This window comes from Heterocephalus glaber, unplaced genomic scaffold, assembly GCF_053883595.1.
Source record: "Heterocephalus glaber isolate CG9 unplaced genomic scaffold, H.glaber_assembly_v1.0 deba00001428, whole genome shotgun sequence".
NCBI lineage: Eukaryota > Metazoa > Chordata > Mammalia > Rodentia > Bathyergidae > Heterocephalus > Heterocephalus glaber.
In genome coordinates, this window is record NW_028258293.1 from 16,910,657 (window position 1) to 16,933,309 (window position 22,653).

The 22,653-nt window shown below is 45.2% G+C and overlaps 1 protein-coding gene and 1 pseudogene across 16 annotated transcripts in view; one reads left to right on the forward strand and one right to left on the reverse strand.

Moving 5' to 3' along the window:
* Bmal1 (basic helix-loop-helix ARNT like 1) overlaps positions 1–5,097 on the reverse strand; it is a 96,490-nt gene extending 91,393 nt beyond the window's left edge. For all 16 annotated transcript variants that reach the window (XM_087211623.1, XM_087211619.1, XM_021263823.2 and 13 more), the window contains exon 1: positions 4,969–5,097. The gene's annotated coding sequence lies outside the window, so the exon portion shown is untranslated. The remainder of the gene's footprint in view (positions 1–4,968) is intronic.
* On the forward strand, positions 4,750–11,913 carry LOC147827987 (uncharacterized; annotated as a pseudogene).
* Positions 11,914–22,653: the final 10,740 nt, after the last annotated feature.

A 22,653-nucleotide genomic window follows, 5' to 3' on the forward strand; every position in this document is an offset into this window, starting at 1 on the left:
ACTATAATTACTGTCATTTCCATTTTGCAGACAAGTTAAAACTGTCTCAAAGAAGCTAACTAATGTCTCCAGGCCACACATTTCCAACAGCAGTGGAAGGATAAATACATGTAAACGTTTTACTCAGTACATGTGCAAACCCCAACAGATACAGCATTAACCAGAATATTAAGTTAGGCAGACCACGCATCCCCTTTTTTCCTCAGGCTGGACACACATGAGTTTATACTATTTAAAAGGACAACATGTTCTCAAGTAAAAACCATTTTCCATTATATGCCACCACTCGATGTTCCCCTGAAGCTAAGATGACTAAAGCTTATCCAATCTCATGTCTCCCCGAAGTCAAGTCCCAACTCAAGCCTCGTTCCATGAATCCGACTCACTCGCAGCCATGTCCACTCCTACCCCCACCTTTCCACACTGGGCAGCCTCCTGCCACCTGCTCCTCCTGGAAGGCCCATCCTATCCCGGCTCTTTAACTCGCATGTGCCCTGGACAAGTATGTCCGGAAGGCTCCCTGTGCCTGTCAATGGGGAAAATCAAGATGGAACTGCTCCCAAAGTCCCCAGCCTGGTGGAGCAGGAGAGACATTCCACAGACAACTCAACACCACATAAAGCAGAACCTACGGGAACTGGAGATGGGTCAAGGGCTGGGGACACAGTTGCCAGGTATGGGGAGAAACCCAAAATGAAGAATTAATCCTACAGGATCAAGCACCTGAGCTTACTCTAGAAGCAGAGGAGGATTTGGACATGAGAAACCTCAGGGATGGGGCAGGGGAGGGTGGGCCAAGGGCTGCCGCCAGGGCTGGACAGTCCTCAGCGCAGAGCAGGGACTGGTGGACAGGTGGGCTGAATACGGAGAACCCTACACAGCAGGCCAAAAAGCACAGGCAAAACAACCAGGAGCCACAATACTGACTGCCAACACTCACTGAGCTTTTGTTATGTGCCATGAAACCTGTTAACTTTTCCAGTATTTTAGCTCATTTATTGCACATCATAACTATTTGAGGCAAGGATGATCCCAGTTTTACAGAGGAAGGCACCAAGACGTGGAGAGCAAAAGCAACTTGAGTACAAGTCATAAAGCTGGCAAGGAACAGGTAGACGTGGAGTCTGACTCAAATCTGCTCAAAACCACTCAACCAAACTCTCTCATAGGACAGCTTGTAGGATGACGGATACAGGCTCCAGGGTGTTAGGAGGATTCAATGGGACAGAGCTTGCAAGCTGTTTGCAACCCTGCAACTCCAAGGCCACAAATGCTAGTTCCAGGCCACCTAAGTCTACAATGGATCTGTTAGCAGCTAACGCAGAAAAGGGCAGGACCAGAAGGCTGAGGGGAACACTGACTATCACAGGCTAGCCTGCCCACAAGCAGCAGGTGCAGGAGGAGAATCAAGAGAGCAGCATGACCAAAAGGCAAAGAAAAAGGGCATTTCCAAAAAAGGGACAGACAGGAAGGATAACAGCTACAAATGGGCTAAGAACAACTGAGCAGTGAGAACAAGGTCCTGGAATTTAAGACAATGTGTTTGAAGAAAACCTTAAGAAATATAAAGAAGGGTGGTAAGGAGAGAAGCCAGAGGGTAGGTGCTAAGGATGGGGCAGGAGATGAGAGGAGGTGAATGCTCACAGCATAGGGGGCAGGACGGAGGGACGGACAGACCTACAGACCTGGGGTGCCCCTGCAGACACAGGTAAATGGCCTGGCCCACCACAGGCTCACAGCAGGTCTGCTTCTTCCTCTTCCATTCTGCCCCTCCTCTTCTAGATCAAGACAAAGGTTTTTCTGGGATTGGTGGAGAGAGGCTGAGGACAAATAACTCAAAGGATATTATGATGACAGGATCCTGGCAGAGGTTGGAGGGAGTGGCAGCTGGCACCAAGGAAGGGCTTCCTGTGTGTTGGGCATTTTACATGCATCGTCTCCCTTAATTCTCAGACTCCCAGAGGCCAGCTGTCATGACTGTAGAGAGAAGGGGCCTGAGGCCACAAGAGTCGAGCACTTGTCCACGGCCACACAGCCTGAACTCAGTCCCAGGTCTTTCTGCAACTACAGCCCAGGTTCTCGCCCATTGTGAGAACTCACTAAGAGGAAAGAGAGGAGGGGTGCACGTCCCTGAACTGGGAGGAGAGAAGGGGACAACAGGGAAAGAGAATATTCTGAATGGAAAGCAAGAGATGCTGAGGACACTTAAGTCAGAGCAGGTCTTGTTTTGTACAACAAAAAAGAAAAGACAAGGTATTTGGGCTAAGTCTCAGTCCTGTGTTAAAGTGGCAACAAGGAGAGAAGACTGAAGAGTGACACGCCCAGTGTCCCTGAGCGCCTACTAAACCAAGGGTTCAGAAAGGATGTTTTATTTTCCTGTAAGTATCTACTTCAGTTAGCATGGTACTAACTAAAATCACTGCTCATCATTGTAACACTGTAAGGGACAGAAACTCCTTAATGTTGACTTTTTCCTACCACAGTGAGAGCTGATGACGGAATCACAAATACAAGAAAGCTCACAGATGGAAGGCAATCCTCACACCAAAGAGCGATGCAACTTTTTTTCCCCATTTTTATGCATTTTTGTTAATGTAGCCACGTCTTCCTATAGTGCTTGCCCATCTTTAGTATGTAAACCCCACTGGGGCTGTTGGTATAAAGGCATGGATCTGAAAACGTGGCCACTTCCTTTTCCTGCCCCGTGGCATGCAAATCTAGTCTGCAAATAGCAGACAATCTCACGAGTAGTCATCATTTTATAAATCATTTGAAATGGATCCTTTAAAACACCATCTGTTGATCTGCTTAACTTTCCTATGAAAATAGGACTTCAAGCTCAGAAGTCCTGGAGGTTCAGGAGGTAAATGCCAGCCTGAACTCAAGTGGATTAACTATTTAGAGATTTATAGAACTTTAGAGCAGAAGGAAACTTCAACATCACCTAATTCAACTGTCTTACTTTCCATGTGAAGTGAACACAGCCCAGAAAGGTTTAGGAACTTGCTTGGATTGGCACAGCCATGAAAGCTCCAGTCTGGGCTAGAACCACCTCCTCCTAACTCCCAGATTAGTGCTCCTCTCCCATTTTACATGGTAGAAGTTGGAGCAAGGTACAAATTTAACTACTGTTTTAACATAATTATTTACTAGCTACATTTACAGTCAAGACTAAAATGCTTCTAGAGAGCTAGCCTCGGCTCACACAGGCAATTTCAAATCCTACCCAGGAAATTTCCAAGCCTTCTCAATATGCTCACAAACTGTTTTAAAAGGGTTTTTTTTGTTTTAAAAGATTTATCAATAAAGTGAACTCAGAAACAAAGCATAAACTGAAAGATTAAATTATGTATTTTTAAAAAATATTTTGGAATTTCATCGATATGGAAATCAAATTTAACAGCAGTGATTTTTGAAAGTCTTGCAAGCACAGAGAGCGTGCCTGAGATTATTCAAACCTGCTCAAGAGCAGCAACGATTATTTTAAGCTCATGATTCAACTGGTACATTAATTAAAAACTCCACCAACCCAAATTGACAGATCTTGATATCAATGGGACCAGAAGAATGAAAATAATAGTTGTCATATAAAAATAGATTAAAGGGAGGGCAGCAGGCGATGTCAGGGGAACAAACGACAAGCAAGTGTGACAGGAAATGAGATGCATCTAAAGGACAGCTTTTACGGATTAAAAAAAAAAAAAACCGAAGATCCTGGAAAGCCAAGTACTGTTTCAAAAAATGGTCCTTCATAAACACCGAATTTGATTTCTGGAAGCCGAGGGAAAAAACTTGACTAATTCCTTGCTGAGGAGTATCGATGTAAGAAGGGAGAGGGGGCCGGCAGGCTCCCAGGTGCCAAAACAAGGCTCGGTGGCCGCCACGGGATGGAGGTGGGCGACAGGCATGGGAGCAGGAGGTATGGGTGAGGGATGTCAGCCGGTCTCCCGCCGGCACCAACTCGATGACAGGCACCAACTCGACGACAGCCGCCCGCGTCCAGCGCAGCCTTCCTTCCCCGGCGCCCACCCGCCGTCTGGCACCTGCGCGCCCGCCGCTCGCTCGCGCGGCCCCGGGGTGGCTGACATTCGCGCCCCGAGGTCGGCTTTCATTTTTTCCTCCACCTCTCCTCGGAGCACTCGGGAGCTCCCGGCTGTAAACGCCTGGCAATTGCCAGGCGAGCGGACACCTTCGGCCGACATCTGTCAAAGCCCGGGCTGCAGCAACCTCGCGGCGCCCTGAGCGGGACTCGGGGCTGCAGGGCGGGAGCGGCGCGCACCTGGGCGCCAACCCCACGCCGTCCCTGCGCCGCCGCCACCTGCTTGCAGACCCGCGGGGACCCCGGGGCGCCCAGGGCGCGGGCTCGCAGGCCAGACGGAAGTTCGCGGGCTGGGATCGGCCGGGCCGGGGATTCCCCGGGCAGCGCCAGCCCTGCCGACAGGGCCGAGGGCGCGGGCGGCGCGGACTCCGTGACCCCCGGGGACGCCCTCCCAGCCCCCACCGGGCCTTGGGTTCCTGAGCGGGAAATGGGGCGCAGGGGCGGCGCGGTTCCCGGCGCCCTTGGGGGACGGCGCCAAGGATGGGCCCCTCGGTGCCGCCGCGGCTCCCGGGATGCGCCCAGGGCGCGCCCTCCCCGGGTCACTGCCCCGAGCGCGGCGCTTCCCCGGTAAGGGGCGCCGCGGCGCCCACCGCCAGGCAGCCAGGCCGCCGGCCGAGGTGGGCGCTCCGCCCGCCAGGCCCGCGGGGAGGATGGGGCGCGGGCGCGGCGCCTTTAAGGGGCGCAGCCTGCGGCTGGTGGGGGCGGGGAGCGGGCCCGGGCCCTTTAAGCCTGCGGCGGGCACGGCGGGCAGGGCTCCCGCGGCCGGCGGCGCCCCGGGGCGGCGGCGAGGGGCCGCGCCTGCCCGGCCGCTGACGGCCGCCGACGGGGTGCCGGGGCCACGCCGGGGCCGCGGCCGGCCCGACACTCACCGAGCTCGCCGGGAGCGCCCGCGCCCGCGCCCGCACTCGGGTCCCGCGGCGGTGGCGGCGGTGAGTCCGGCGCGGGTAAACAGGCACCTCCGTCCCTGACCTACTTTCTGCCTTCCCTAAATGTCGCACCACTAACCTACTTTCCGACCAATCCGCTCCCCGCCGGCCCAGGCCCGGCCCCCCGCCCACCAATCGCTGTGCCCAACCCCCCTTCCCCGCCCACCAATGGAGGAGCCGCGGAGCCCGGATACCTGCCTTTTCCCGCCAGCCAATCGGAGAGCGTGAAGAGAGCCGGTCTCGGCGGCCGCTTCTGGCCAATTCGCGCTCGGTTTGGCGACCCCCTGGCAAATGGAGTGACGGCCTGGAAAGTCACTGACCAATGGCGAGGCGGCGGGGGCCGGGTTACCTGCTACTTTCCCACAACCAATCACTTGGCGCGCAAGAGCGCACGCCCCGAGGAGCGGGCCAATCCACATGCGTCCTTTGCTTGCTCACCCCGCCCTCTCCCTTTCCCCTCAAGTCTCCCGCTCGCGGTGGCCACTGCGGGTCAGGGTCCCGCGCTCTCCCGTCTCCCTGGCCGCCCCTCTTCTCTGGGCCGGGCCGGCGCCTGGCTCCCCGCTTTCCTCTGGCCTACTTCCTCTTCTTCTCTCGAGGCAGCCTGAGGAAGCGCGGCTTTTTTCCCTCCCCTCCCTCCCTCCGACTCCATCTAGGAAACCGGTTTTAGAAGCACTGCGCCAGACTCTTCCTAGAACCCCAAGTCCCAAACGGAGGACGAGCGCTTGGTGTCTCCACCCTGCGGACTGCCAGTGTTCTCGCCTTCTTCTCGTGCGCCTTGACCTCCAAGTGCCCCGCCAAGCTGTCATTATGGATCCAAAGAGAAACCTCCAGCGCCGAACGATTCCCTGGCGTCCCCTTCCAGGAGCCGGGTCCTGGCCCCCCACTTTATCGTGTTGCAGATCCCGTCCCGGGGGCCGTGCAGTGCACTGCACAAGGCTATCTGGGAGCGAGACAGAAAGGAAGAATTACGGAAAATGAAAATTTCGTAATGTGCGAATTAGGTGCCGAGAGCGCAGAGAATGTCTTAATTTTGCATCTCTAGCCCTTGGCAGAGAACCGCTAGTACAAAGCACTCCCAGCCCTTCTATAATTTAAGCTCCTTGGAAAAGATTGCGGCTTCTTTTTAATTCGCCCCCCGCTGCCCTTTAGCACTTTGGGAGGGAGCCACACCTAGCCCGCGGTCCTGAAGTGTTTCTTGGCTGGGTATCGAGAACAAATGGAATTAAACCACTTGACCCAATTCTGTGATCCCGACTAGCCCTGAGACTCTAGAAGTCCAGCGAGGGAAGTAAGTTTCTGGGACACTGACCCCAAGTTTTAATCGTTGTAAAACCATTGCCCGCCCCAGGTCATGCCCAGGCACGCGGCGTTGTCTACTGCGTGCCGTGCATCCATTGTGAACTCTGCTAGGTCAGCCGACTTCCTTGGTAGCTTTGTATTTTTCCTCAGTTTACCATGTGGACAAAATCTTGTTGTTGTTACTTTGTATCTACCCCATGTCGCGAGAAGACCACTCTATGTAGCTGAGACTTTAACAAATCACTTGAAGAGAGATTGTGGACAAGATGAAAAAGCATGTGCTGGATGCTGGTGTAATTAACAGCAATAATACCCGGCTAAATAACCGTTACCTAAGTATGCTGTCTAAGAGTCCTTGTCAACCGGAAGGAAGCATGGAGGGAACCAAAATCCAGACATTAACTCTGTGCCAAGCGCTGTGGTAAATGCTTTCCCTGGGCTTTCTTCCAAATCCTCACAACCACCCTGTGAAGAAGCTGTTACCCCATTTTACAGATGAGAAACTGAAACTTTGCTGGCACAGTGTCACACAGTAGGTGACAGAGTCGTGATTCAAACCAGGACTTTCTTTCACCCCACGCCTCTGTACTACACCAGTTACCGTCAGGACGACCCAAGGCTCTGTCCCAGGCCGAGGTCAGGACTTTCTTCCGTGTCCCGAATGAAGAGCCACAAGGCTTGCACCACATTTCCTGGTACACAAAGCCAAGAGGGGATGAGATCTCGTTTCTTAACATCAGTCAGATGGAGCATGAGCAATGGACTGCCTCTAAGAGGGGCTAACGTGGGGCCCACCCTGGGAGTCCTGTTCCGAGGGAGGTGAGGGGTACATGTGTTGTAACAGATGTACGCAAGAGCAACATCGAGGATCATAAGGGAAACGCAGCTCAATCCAAGCCCACGGGGCATTGAGGCTGCTGAAGCAAAGGAAAGCTGTCTCCGGCTGCATCAATAGAAGCCTGACACAAAACACGATATGTGTTGTTGTGCTGCAATTAAGACTTTGCAAAAAGAAATCATCTACATGCACTAGGAGAGGGACCAGGATGTACGGAGCTAGAAACTATGCCATATGAGCAAAGATTAAAGGGAACAAAAGGTTTGCCCCTCAGGGGTACAAGGTAACTGTCATCGTATATTCCAAGACCTGTCAAATGGATGAGAAATTAGATTTATCTTCCAGGGTCCTAAGGGATAGAAGGAAGACCCTGGGGAGAAAAGTCTAGAATGAATCAATACAAAGAATTTCTAACAACTAGAGCCTCTTCTGCCTTGAGAAGTTGGGTTTCTTGTCACAAAAAGTGTCCAAGCAAGAGCCCAGATGACCGAATAGGGGATGGAGAGGTCCACGAGAAGTCTTTTGGGGCTCCGCTGCTCCGAGAGGTGGCTGTCCTTATTTGGTGTTCACCTTGTAACACTTGTCTCTTCTCCCTCTTCCTTCCCTGAGTGGCCAGGAAACAGGCTCTCCTCTCATTTGCCTGTCTTTCCATGGGAAGTTATACTTTCTTTGGTGCTTCTGCCTGGTGGAGATCCTGGCACTTACTTTGCAGAATACTGAATTGTCAGTTCTGTGGGCACTGCTAAGGTCACAGTATTGTCCTCATTCTAAGATTCTCTAGGTGTGAATAAAATCATAGGAGCACAAGTAAGGAGAAAGAATATATATATATATATATAGAGAGAGAGAGAGAGAGAGAGAGAGAGAGAGAGAGAGAGAGAGCACCTATTTGAAATACATTTAATATAATTCTCTCATTCCCCCAAGAAGTCCCTATGCTTGCTTTCCATTCTTGCTAGTTGGATCACTTTTATCAGATATCTTAATTTCTTTCTACTTTAGTTTTCTCATCTGTAAAATGGGTAGTGTGTTGTTGTGGGAATTAAATGAGATATTAGACAGAAAGCCCTCATTACAGCACTTGGCATACAATAAAGTTTCAATATATATTAGGAGGTCAGTGTTAACAATTCTATGAAATAGATACTTTTTGCTCCAATTCCATAGGTGACATTAGTGAGGGTAAATTAGTATAATCTGTAATGCCCCTTGAGTCAATGGTCAGTTCCTTTAGAATTACCTGGGAGGGCCAGGGATGTAGATCAGCGGCACAGTGCCTCTTTGGCAAGTGTGAGGTCCTGAGTTTGATCCCTGGTACCAAAAAAAATAAAATTACCTGGGAATTTTTTTAAAAATACAGACTACTGAGCCCCAATCTGGAAGATTCTGATTCAGTATTTTGGGGATCTGAGCTGCAATCAACTTTGGAAACTGCTGGTCTAATGGAATAAGCGTAGGCTTGGGAGCCAAACACTCCAAGTCAATTGCAATTCCACTGATTGAGTAGAGGAGCTCATGACAGGACCAGGAAGCTGGGCGAGCATGCCCTTTTTGGATGGACTCTGGGGAGTCCTGAAATGGATATGTTAAAGTTTTTGTGGAAACCAAGGACTACGTAGTAACAACATTTACTGCGATTTTCCACTGTGTCAAGCACGGTTCTAAGACCTTTGTATGCATTGAGTCTTGCAACCACCCCCACTTTACAGATGAGGAGGGGACCTGATGTGCTAGGCTCCTCAGACAATCGCTCTGATCCCTAAAGCCACACTCCACACTTGTACTTTGCTAGATTCCTTCTTCACAATTCCTTTGGCAAAACAGGAAAACTTGATATTTTAGAGATACTATATAGATTAACAAGTCATCAATTACAGTCAATTTACAGGTGACATTATTGGAAAAATAATATCTCCACTCATTTGGGGTTTTATTTAGCAGAAAAGAATACCCAGGACCATGCCTCAGTGAAACAGTGTGATTTCACACTTGGGGGTGCAAGAAACAAGAGCCTCAGCTAATTTAAGTCCAAAGGAGTATTGCAGGATGGCACCGTGTCTGAAGATTCCAAGTTCTTTCTGTCCTGCCCCAAAAATTGGATGAGACAACCAAAGAACAGTTAAACACAACTTTTATTTAACATTTGAAAAAAAGAAAAAGAAAGGGAAAAGATGAAGAAAAGAGAAGAAAGGAAGAAAGAACAAGAAGAGATACATCCCTCAAGCAGGACAGGACACTGCAGAAATAAGAGCACAACAGAGCAACAAAATTGCAGTGACTGGGGAGTCAAGGGTGGCTGCCTTTTATATCCTTCCAGATCTGGTCCCTGAGAAGTTGCTCTGCCCACACATCCTGGCTGTAATTGGCAGGTCCCATCCGTTCCAGATCAGGTTACATAGGTACATCCTGTTTGCACCCTCTGGTCCAGATCTTTGTGATTAATAGGTCACATCCTGTTTTTCAGCCAGCCTGCCATGGCCCTAATCTCCTACCTCAGGTGTAGACCTGTAGGTATCTCACGGAACCCTATGGTAAGAACAGCAGGGCCTCGTGAAGGCCTAGAACCGAGGTGCCATTAGACACAGAGATGGCTCCCATCTCCTCTCACTAGGGGCATGTGGCCTTTGGGCTCGCTTTCTCTCTGCCTGTCTGGTTTATGACTGTATATCCCATCCTTCTCCACCCCATTGTACACAGGCCCTTCATGAATGTCTTTGATCACTGAAGACCCGGGCTGTGTATGGGATGAGGGCAGAACAGAAAAGGCTCAGATGGACTATCTCCAAGGGCTGAGCCAGGCTCCCCATAGCCCCACAGGTGCCAGAGGAAATGAAAGGAGAGAAATAAGGTCATAAGAGCAAAACCAGAACAACAACAACAACAAAAGGCCAGATTTGGAAAGTTTGATAAGAAAATCTCAACAGGCAGGTTTAGAAACAAGATAAAGGAAAGCTACATTTGAGGAAAAGGTTTTGGTTAGAGAAATAAAGACATTTGACCATAGGAAAGTTGATTTAGTAAAACTGTTTTTGGAGTCAGATGTACCAAATGCTACTGAAGAAATCAGGCAGAAATGAGTAAAGACAGCATGGTACTAGGAGCAGAGATGACTTTTTGAAGACATTTATTATTTAAGGGGAAATCAAGAAAAGAATCGGCTATCTCTTAGCAGCTGACCTGGTTGAAAGTGTCCTATGTGTTTTATGTGTATGAATGGTTTGCTGCTTTTGAAGCTAGGTGGACATGTAGGTGTACAAAAATGGGAATATTTTTTAAAGTCAGCATTAATGGGTTAACCAGGATTGATTGCTTTTTTGAACACTTTTTAAGAGGCCTCCCTTGACTTTTTTCTGAATGAGATGGCCATCATAGCTCAGAATGGGAGAACAGCAATGCCTCATTTGGAATGTGTCCCACACTGTGTAATTAGGCTTTAGACTAGATCTTGCTTGCTGAGCTGGCCAGGATCTGGAGATCTTGGTGCTCCAATGTGTCGGGAGAATATGACAGCCACCACACTGTCCAAACTCTCTTGCTACGCCAATGTGAAAGAGGCTTTTCCATCTGGCTAGAGGGACAAAAGCACCCATGGCCGCATCAGTTGTAGAACAGATAGATAGATGCTGTCTTTAAAAAATAAAAAGAGCAGAATTGTTGCCCTGTGTCACCAGAATGAGCAGCACTAAAATTCTTTTCCCGGAGCATGTAAAAGGAGAGGAATCTGTTCTAATTAATGCACCAAAGTGACGTGTCAAGTCACTGCATTTAAGAAATCCAGTAACTCAGACAAGAGAAAAAGCAGGAATAGATTGGAGGAATTTGACCTAACACATTATCAAAGCAAAATACAAAACATTGACAATTAAAATAGTCTCATATTGGCATAGAAACAGACCAGTGGGTAGATGACAATGCCCAACCTCCAGAAACAGGCCCAAAATATATGAAAATTGAATGCAATGTAAATTTTTAATTATTGAGAAAATACGTGGATGTTTCAATTAATGCCAATGAAACAGCGAGGTAGCCATATGGAAGCACATAAAAGTTGCTCCCAACCCCGTCCTTACACTGAAATATAACTCACAGGAATTTAGGGTTTCAGTGAAAAGAATGGAAGAAAGGGTGGGCAATTTTTTTATAAACTTGAAAGCCCTCCTAAGCATACCACAAAATCAACAAACAGACCGTAAAAATAATGGCAGATTTCACACACACACACACACACACACACACACACACACAGGATAAACAAAATAAAGTGCTGACAAGAGTACTGGTCCCACCATGCACTCTATCAGAACATGCCCTGTGCAACCCCGGTAGAAGGGTGGGCAGTGGGCAGCGATATTGAGATGCAAGGCTGAGATGCAAGCAATGCTTCCTACTCCTTATAAGGTCTCTCCACTTAAAGTGTCTAAATCCATTGGCTCTCTCTTTCTTTTTGGTGTTTTTAAAATAAAAGTCAGTTCGCCTCATGTGCTATCCCCAACAACAAAGCCTGTTTGAATTTTTCCTGGAAAACTCTGGATCTTTTACTTCACTTACATGAAAGTCACAGATTCAATCAATACTTACCTAAGAAACACTCCCAACTTGCACATAAATATGTGTGCATCGTAAGAATAATTGCTATTTAAATCTTTTCTTTCTCTTTGCAATTAGAAAAATGAACCAAGAATATCAATTGCCTTTTTTTAGAAGAATGTCAGTTGCTTATTTCAGATATAAAATCAGTACGTTATGGTATTTGTGGGCAAAAAAATGCGAAAAAAACAAAGAAAATTAAAATAATCTATAATTCTACTATGCAGATATGTCCTCTGTTAAAATATTGGTGTATATTCATGCCAAGTTTCCTTTGTAATTATATTTTGATTTACTTTTTATTACACAGAAGTTTCATTTAATATCCTTCTTTTCAAAAGTTAACCTATCGTGAACATTTTCCTATGCCATTAAGCCTCTTCTGCAACATGGTGTCCAATGGCTATAACATATGCTGTTGTATGGAAGAACCGTATGTCATTATCAAAAACCCTCTAGATGGGCTGGGGATTTAGCTCAGTGGTTCCGGCACCTGCCATGCAAGCGCAAGGTCCCGAGTTCGATCCCCGGTACCAAAACAAACAAACAAACAAAACCCTCTAGATGAAAACACTCACATTATCTCTAATTGTTCTTTAATATAAATTGTTTTGAAATGACCATCCTTTGGGATTTGAACTTCAGGGTCCTATAGATTATTGAACATCGCCTACAGCTTGCCTCCCCTTTATCATTTGGTGTCTCTAATATGAGAAGCCCAAAATATAAATAAAGAGCAAAATAAAAAGTAGATAATAGGAAATAGGGAGATAGATTTTTGACCAAAGAGAAAAAGACCAAGAGATCAGGGTAAAAGAGAATTAAGATATGCTATGTACATGTACCAACTTCCGATGAGGAATGAATCATGAACTGCAAACATGTACCAATAAAAATTAAAAATTAATACAAAGTTAAAAGCACAAAAATGTATACGCATTTGAGTTAAATATAAAACCAGAAATGATTATCAAAGACTGGTTCAATATGTGGTCTCTGGGAAATTTATGACTTCAGTCCTGTGTTTCAAAGGGCATTCCAACTATCAAAAAGATTGATTGCCAATAAAACTTACTACAAATAAAGATATTCAGATCTTGAGTATGAAGAGAATCATTTTGTTTTGGTTATAATATTAATATTAACCTCTGTGCTGTGCGATTTCTCTCATTTATGTGTTGCTGAATTATGCATTTATGCATCTGCCAGACAGAGGCAGAGAAATACAATCGAATGCTATTTCTCAGTCCTTGGTAGATAGGAAAGGTGACAATGTTGAAAGTCATCACCAAAACAAGGTTATACACTGACTGTCCTGCCTGTGAATTTCCCCTCCTCCCACTGCCTTTGCCCACATTGATCTGGCTTACACCTGCTTCACAAAGCTCACTTCAGGTGGGGGATTTAGCTCAGTGGTTTCACCGCCTGCTGCGTAAGCTCAAGGACCCGAGTTCGATCCCCAGTACCAAAAAAAAAACAAAGCTCACTTCCTCAGGCAAGCCTCCCTTGACCTCCCAGCCATAAAAATCTGCAACAACAGCACCCTCTACTTCCTCTTTCAAAACACTGTCACACTTGTGATTTCTTCTCTTCCTTTATAGTCTTGAAGGCAGGGACCTCTCACGCCTCTTTGGGTCGCTCTTACATCTTCCATAACTATCAAAGTAATAGCACATTCACAGAAACAAATATTGTTTGAACGGATGAATAAAAAACTGTAGAGATGTAAAGTGAGCTGCATTTCTTGTGTGGACACACAAGGCAACACACAAAGGAGTCTGGCTTTCACGTTCATTATCCCTTCATCAGAGAAAACTTTTGGGGCCTCCGTCTAAAATAGCAGCTTCCTCATTCATCCCACCTCATCACTTTCATCCCCTGTATCCTTGAATTTTCTTTCTAGCATTACAACTACCTGATATTTTATTATGGTTCTGTTTATTTATGATGTGCTCCCGGCAGTCAGGTCTATAAAGGAAAAGGTATATTTTAGAATATTCTGTATCATGTAACATGTGTGCAATAAATGTTAATTGGAATACAGAGTAAATGATGTATGCATATGGTGTATCCATGTAATCCCAGCTAGTTAGAAGGCTGAAGCAGGATTGCACGTTTGAGGTAAGCTTGGGCAACTTAGTGAGACCCTGTCTCAAACTGAAAAATAAAGAGCTGGGAAGTTAGCTCAGTGGTACAGTGCTTGGCTGCAAGAGGCCCTGTGTTCAATCCCCAGGGAGAAAGGGGACAGGGGGATTCTAGACTGTAGAATGCAACCACTGAGGCTAGAATTCTAGAGTCTAGAATGGCATAATTGGCCATATTGGATTTCTGTATGGTCATATCAGCCAGGAGACTGAAGAATAAATAAGCTTTTCTTCGTGTTTTCTTTAATTAGTTGCATCAGCTCTGTAATTTGTTAACTAAATTTTAAAGTTGCCACTATCAAACTTTTCACATTTAATTGCTCAATATTGAGTTGACAATATGTTCAAATAAGGTGCCTCATAGGGTATACCAAGAAACAATCTTTACCTTTAGTTATAGTGTTGTAAAGTTGTGAATGTTGACCGACTTCCTCCCTTTCTTCCTTTCTTCCTTCCTTCCTTCCTCTTTCTTTGTTTCATTGTCTATTTTCTTTCTCTTTCTTTCTTTCTCTTACTTTCTTTCATTTTTGGAGGGGGGTCAGAGAGTTCAACAATAAAGAAGAGCAAATTAATTTCCTTTGGAAAAATAACTTACATCCACTAGGTAAAATACTATGCCATCTTTTATTTTTTAATTTAATTTTATTTTCAAGTTTTTCTTCTTTTTTACACCATCTTTTAACATGTTAAAGATGGAGCTAGACCATAAATACATAGAAAAAAATCAAAGAAAATAATGTTATGAACAATGTTGCATGAAAAATAAGATCTCTACCATATTCAGAGTGACCAACATCCTTTAAATAAGACACATACATATGAACAAAGTTATAAGCATTCATAGAGATATCTCAATGATTGCATTTGAGTGAGGAGGTCATGGGATAAACCTTCTGCAAAGTTGTTTATAATAATAAAAAAAAATTTTTTAAAGGAAACCAAGCAAGCCAAGTGTCCCAGAACACTGCATGTGTTTTCTGGCACCACTTCATGTTTTTCTGGTTTCTCTTCTTAAAGTCACCAGTTATCCACCCTCAGATTGGACAGCTTTTGAGATGACTTGCCCTGGTTAGGCTGTGATTTCTGGAAAATTCCAGAGGGATCTGCTTTTGGGCCTTGCAGCCCCTTTCTATCTCAATACACTAAATACCAAGAGTTGTATTGTGAACTGGACCAAGGGATGGAAGGAGAGGGAGGAATAGGAGGGGAAAGGGAGTAAAAAGAAGTAAGATAAGTTATGTACAAGGACCAGCTTCCCACCAGGAATGCAGTCATTATGTGCTGCAAGCATGTACTAAAAAAAAATGTTTCAAAAGATAAAATTCAAAAGAACTTCCAGTTCATGGTGCTTAGCACTATGACTGTTTGTCAGTGATTCTCTAGCTGTGCTCTGGGGAGGACTCCCTGCCATGCGTGAACATCTGGAACGGGCACCCCTGCACTGTTGCAGCGCACGCCAACCCTCACAGGTCCCTGTCGGGATCAAGAGGCCCCATCTGGGTCCCAATGAGGAAAATTTATTCCTTCCATGAGGCCCTGGTCGTGGTGACTTCATCCTTCCCGAGGTCATCAGGTTTTAGAAAACAAGGGTGAACCAGCTCTCCTCATGCAGTTCCCCTCATTTCCACCTCCACTCTTTCCCACTAACACAGGCAGCCAAATGGCACCCTGGGAGGTTGGCCATGCCTCCCGGTTCATCATGATATTCAGGAGTTAACCTTTCCAAGTAGATGAAGCTAAAATAATTGGCAACTTCACTATTAAAATAAAATTTCTCCCCCAGCCTCCTGCTTAATTCTAGAAATTAAAGAAATAGAGCTGACAAACAGTAATTTTTTTGTACCAGGGAAAAAGAATACAGAAGGTTCTCACTCTATTTCAGACCTCAGACAGGGTTTGAAGCATCCAGCTGTCTTCATTTGCAAAGCATCAAATATTTTCATATTCCTCCAATGGGGCCACTGAACAAGTGAATGAAATGATGTGAATGAAATACAATGCAACTATTTTTAGTATGGTAGTTGTAATTAAAAGGCAATGGAATAATAATCTTGCCCAAGCATGTCTGAGATCTCCTTTGCAGTTCCTCAAAACAATACTTTCTATGTCTGGCTGCAGAGACTTGTTGCTTGTTTTCCTTCTGGTGAAAAATAGGTAACACTTGACATTCTTTCTAAACCAAATGAATGGCACATCTGAAATTGTGGTTTTGGCTAGACATAATCCTCCTTCCTTCTCCATGTCTTCACTTACACAAGCAGGGGGATGGAATTTCTTTGCCATATATAGTGGTAAGTTACCATGGGCCAAAAAGATTTCCTAGGTGAGTAACTCTATTACCTGTCTGTCCATCTAATTTTTAAGTTTACAGTAATTTGTTACTGTTGTTTAAAAAAGAAGCAAGAGGACTGGGGCTTGTGGTTCAATAGTGGAGCGTTTGCCTAGCAAGTGTGACACCTTCCATTCAATCCCCTGCTCTGAAGAGAGAGAGAGAGAGAGAGAGAGAGACACCCTAATGTTATTGTTTGTATCTAGATGTCTCCCCAAAGCCTCACACACTCATAGGTGGGGCTTTTTGGAGGTGGCTGAATCTAGGATGTGTGATAACTAAATTGATTTAGCATAGTTCTGGGTGTGTATAATGGAAGGCCCTTCCTAGCTGAGGATGGCACCAGCCAAATAGGCTTGTAGCCTGGAGGGAATATTAAGAAAAGAAAGCAGGATTATCAGAGGAGGGCAGTCAATCCTCCAGACGCCTAGACAGGGGGACAGCAAGGGCCAAAGAAAGAAAAGACAATAGAGACTTTCATATTTCCACAGTACATGGGGGGCCAGGAGGTCAGTGCCTCAGAATAGGCAAAGACAGACACCCTGAGCTAGCCATTATTTATTGGGTATACCCAATAATTGGAGGGAGTATCAGGTGACTTAGGCAGACAGCAATAATCGTATGTTGATGAAGATCTTATGCTGATGAGGATCTTAGGTCATGAGGATTTTATGTTGATGAAGGTGATAAGGAGAGCATTCTTTCAATAGTAGGTGGGCCAAAAAAAAAAAAAAATAGTAGGTGGGGCAAGATAGCAGGCTAATAAAAAACTTGTCCTTCCCTCGGGTGAAAACCTTCTCTTTTTTTATTACCTCTCAGTTCTTGAAGAACCAGGATGTCTTCAGCTACTGTACACTTGCCCTTGAGCATCACAGTATCATGGGACCATTTAGGCCTCAACTTGCGACTGGAGGCAAAATGGAGTTATGTTTCCGCATGCCATAGCCCGCAAGAGGACATTGGGCCTTAGACAGCTGTAGTCTTACTTTAATTATGAAATGATTTTTCCCCCAAATTTATGTAGAATGACTCTTGACATAGGATCACTGCTTGCTGCTTCCTGCCTCCCTTGCCATGGACTGTTCTCCTCAGCCATGCCCTCTGTCATGCCACCCTGCCTTGGAGACAGTGACTGTGGACTGAAACCTGTACAAACTGTGAGTTAAAATAATCCTTATATCCTTTAGGTGTTGAGTATTTTGTCTCAGTAATGAGAAAAGTAACTAAGAAACCTAATAATAGTAGCAATAGCAATAACTAACCCTTCTATGGTGTTTACCATATGCCACACACAACAATACAACACATCAACTCAACCCAACAGAATTGACACAACTCTGGAACCAGTTTCTTATTCTAATTTTATAGACAAGGAAATTAATGCCTGGAGAAAGTAAATGACTGCCCCAAGTCTCTGCAAGTAAATGACAGATCCAGAATCCAGCCTGAGTTGGCTCTTAACACATACTCACCACCTTAAACTAATGGTGGTGCATGCATAACCACCCCATCAGGCAACATGGGACAGTTCCATTGGGTGGTACAAGTCACCAAATGGGATGGTCATGCATGTATGGCCCCACGGTGAACTTGTTAACCCATGTATTGTCTTTGAAGCATCACCCCTGGGATGCAAGCATCATTCCCACGTTATGGATGAGGCCACGGAGGCTCAGGGAAGTAAAGTTATTTGTTCAATATCACAAAGCTGAGGCAGGATTCAATCAGGTTTTAGGTATTTGGGGGGTCTAGTGTTTTATTCTTTTTCCATCTTTGAGAGTGCTATCTAATAATACCTTTCATTAGTAGGAACAAAAATACAGTACTTTTCATTCCTTCTGTTCTTTTACCTACACCATGGGTTAATTAGATTTGTGTTACTGTGAAAATGTGTCATTGAAAATAACTTTTTTCCCCCATTAGAAAGTGTTTTCAAGCTTTCAAAAGATCACCTTATAAATGGTTGTTTCTAATTCATTACATTTGAAAGTTATGGATTAATCAAGATTAGAAAATAGGACGTAGTTCTAAAATATTAGGTATGACATTGACTTTTCCACAAGAAAGGAAAGGATCTATCAGGTTGGATGAGCTGGAAGAATACATTTTCTCTAAAACAAAAACAAGAACCCGAAGAATAGAAAAATGAAAACAATCCCCTTTAGAACAATCTCACTTTAACATTTTAATGTTTTTCTTTGTTAGACTAACCATGCTTCATGCTGGCAGTTTTCCTGTGTAAAGCAAGCAGCAAGAGACCATTAATTGGAGTGCAGAAGCTTTTGTTTGTGTGTGTGTGTGTGTGTGTGTATGTGTGTGTGTCTTTTCCCCTGGAAAGTGTCCCTCTCCAAGTCTCTGTTTGCAGGATGGTCCTCAATGCACACTTGAGCACACTCACTGGGCAGAGTGCACACAACAGGCTCATCTTGAGGACAAATCTGAAGATAAAACCCTGTTGAATACAACCACTCAAACTTGCTTATCATAGAGCCCCACACGAACAACATTTCGCTTGGATTGCTTTGTGCAGATGAAGACCCCAAAGTCCTCATGTTTGTTTGTTTTTTCTGGCTCAGAAAATCTGAAGCAGAAGTGTGATTTCCATTAATGAGGATTTTGCTGTGCTTCAAAATTTGCTTTCATTCCATTTCCTGTGCACTCCTGTTTGTGAGCCCAATTCGGCAATGACCGAGTCCTGCTTGCTTTGTCCTGCCTAGGTCATTAGAACTTGACTCACCAACAGTGTTCTTCCTCTCCTGAGGGTGTAGCTCAGCTAAAATACATCCATCCTTTAAAACAGCTTCAATTTTAAGACGAGACATTTTAAGTACTCTTTAAGAAAATACATTTGAGGATCTATTGGTAAAGGAATTATTCATGAAATTATATGTTAAAATGAGCTAGAAGTGTGTTTGAATATTTCCTTCACAAAATATAGATTTTAAAAAGTATAGGGCTCCAGATCTAAGAATTCCTAGTACTTTACATTAAAATGATTTCAAATCTAATAACTGTCACTAACATTAATGGAAACGCTGTGTATTATATAATACCTGGATTCAGCCCAGGGAGCAATGACCCCTTACTTTTTTACTTTGAGACAGGGTCTCCCTAAGTTGACCAGGCAAGGCTTGAATCTGCCTCAGCTCCCCAGGCAGCTGGGGTTACAGGCATGTGCCAGCACACCCAGCCACATTTAGTTTTTACAGATGCGTTGTTCAACAGAGCCTTGCTATTATCTTTTTCTCTTACTTACCATCTTCTGGCCACACTTCTCATAGAAAGTTGTCTGTGTCTGTGGGCTTGGGTTACTCATTCTGAAATCCTTCATTGTGAAATCCTACCTGTTTCCTGGAATAAGAGTTTTTAAAATGTAAATGACATCCCAGACAACAATTCGAATGGCTTCAGAACAACACAAAGTTTAGCACTGGAAAAATAATGACTGAAGTTAATTCGGCATGTATTAAGTGAGCTGCAGAATGGTATTTTGCTGCTTAGTCTTGGGACATAAATATTAAGCAAGCATTATAAATAGCTTTCATTGACAGTATTACTTTTACCAAGCCCAGTCAATTTCCATTTTTCAGAATGGGGATGTAGTTCAGTGACAAAATGCTTGCCTTGCATATGGAAGGCCCTGAGCTCAATCCCTAGCAATGCAAAAATGAATAAATAAACGCTGTATTTTATCAAAAATTGAACTTTATGTAATATTTTCTATGTACCAAGCACCGTTTTATACTTACTATTTCTTTTAGTCCTTACATACACACAAAGATTGTTGTCTTTATTTTACTAACAACGAGAGGGAAGCTCAGAACGACTGAATAATTTAACCAAGATTATTACCTGGCTAATGTACAGCAAAGAGCTGAATCCATCTTTGTCAGACAAGAAAGCACTCACCCCCAGTTCTCAGTGTCTACACACAGTATCAATTTTGATTGCTTTTCCTGCCACCACATATTTTAATACTCATTAAACACTTTCATTTATCCAATCAGTTAGTCTGGCAGTCAATAAACATTTAAGTCTTAAATGAAATGCTGAGAGGGATGACACAATCCCAATAGTCAAAGCATCCATGGTCCAGGGAAGAATATAAGTCAATAAGCAAATTCCTAGTCCAGTAGGGAACACAGGGCAATAAGCGAATTCAGAGTTCAGGAAGATCATTATCATAATAAAGAGATGCATTCGGTATTGTGGGAGTGGGGAATGGCCAGCATCTGCCTAGGGATGGGAGGAAAGCCATCAGAAAATGGCTTAGATTTGGAAGGTGCCTCGAAGGACAGGGACCAAGGCACCTTTGGAAGCTAGGCTCAGTAAGCCTCCCAATCCCCTGTCCCTCCATTCCCCTCCTCCCTGATAGGCAGTTCCGGTGGTTCTCAAAGTGTGGCCCTGGAACCTGGAGGACACGGGAACTCAGAAATGCAAATTGCTAGCACCTCCTTCCTATTCACAGAGTCAGAAACTTGGGAGGGGGGCTCAGCCACCTGTGTTAAATGGGCTTCCCAAGGGATTCTGCCAATGTCATTCTGCTGAATTCCTGTTCAGAATGGGAGGGCACAAAAGCGAGTGGCCATGGGAGGGAAAGAGAAGGAACACTTCTGAAGCATTGAGAGTGTGTAAGAGGCTGCTAAGAGACTTCCCAGTGTCTTCGCAGGACAAACCAGGGACCTCCAGCTCCGCAGTGCTGTCTTTCGACTCTTTCCTTCTGAACACACTCCCTGAGGAACACCACCAGCGGCAAAAGGCAGGGAAAACTCCATTACCTTTGCAGTTTTGCTTACCATCATTGCCATTCTCTTTGCACATTGGTTCGTTAATTTTAATTGGCAGGACTGTGCTAAGAGGTCTCGCCAACCTGCTGGCTATGTGTGCTTGGGCATCTTACACCATTGCCTGTCTGATCTCCTCTTTGGAACCCTCTCTTTGTCTCCATTGGCTGTGACCTCACACCATCTGCCTGATGTGCTTCTCATTCACTGACCCTGAATCAATCCTTCCTTCTTCTCTCCCTCTTTCCCTTCCCCTTCCTTTCTTCCATCCTCACCTTCCTCCCTTCCTCTTCCTCTTTCCACACATCTGCCCCCACTACTTGCTGTAGGGTGTCCATTGAGCACTTACTAAGTGCCAGGCTGAAACCCATAGTCTATCTAGAAAGGCAGAAATAGCCACAAGGAAGCAGTTAGCCTAACTAGCCCTTATGTCGAGTAGAATGGATTAAATACACATGGGGGTGCATGGCGAATAATGGCAGGGCCCTCCAGGAAGGGCTTCTCTGAGGAGATGGTGGTAAACTGAGGCCCAAGATGTGCAGTGGATGAAGGAGGTGGGTGGGAGTGGGCTGCCCACTAAGGCCTCATGGGAGGGTCAGAGCCTAATGAGCTGGTGGGGACTGGGGAGCCAGGCTGGAAGTGGGCAGGGGCTGATCAAGAGGAGCCACGAAGATCCATGCTAAATGCTTTGGAAGCATTGGAGGGATTCAAGTGGGGAAGGCCTAATCCAATCTGTACTTCATAGGAAGTGTGGAGTAGACAGTGATCTTTGCAGCTATTTCTGGAGAAAAGGTTGGAAAATGGAGAAACCTGTCCATTTACCTTTCTGTCTCAATGTCGTCCTGGTAGAAAGTCCTCCTCCTTTGGACTGATTCTTCCTTTCATTCCAAAGGGTGAGAGGAACATTCTGCAGCAGTCACCAGCCTTGTCTCCAAAAGAGGGTCTTGGCCATTGCTGATGGGCACTAATAACAACACAAGTCATAGTGAGGCTCACTGAATGTGACTGTGTGCACGCATTATGAATATTCACATCTATGCTTTAATGATCAACAATCTTATTGGGCTGTGTTAATATCTATTTCACAGGTAAGGACAGAGAGGTTAATGAACTTGCCCAATGTCACACAGCTGCTAGGACAGAAAAGAACGAAGAGATTATTTCCAAATAAACACCAGCAGGTTTTGGTTGGTTTCCTGTCCTCCTTTTGGCATGGGGTTTCCTTCATTTTGGCCCTGCTGAAAAGCTGTCAGGTACCCGAATCCTAGGAAGGGCCTGGTCCTCTCTGAAAAGAGTTTAGAAATAGGGAGATGGAGCCACTTCCTTGCCATTTCTGTTACAGGAAGAGAAGGCAGCAGTGTTCTGGCTGCAAAGGGAGCCACACCCATTGTGGGTGAAGGAGGCAGCGAGTTCTCCTCACAGCTTAGAAGGACAGCCAAAAACAGCAGGAAGAGAACAAGGACAGGTTGCCTTCACCTACCAGCAACCAAACAAGAAAGGAGAAATCCGGTTGTTCATTCGTCCTTTTGTGGTTCCTTAAGAGACATTGTTTGGGCTTCCTCTGTAACATAAATGATGGCTTCAGCAGCAAAACTAAATCACAACAAAACGATACTCTGGTGTCATTTTATAATCCTGCATAAAAGC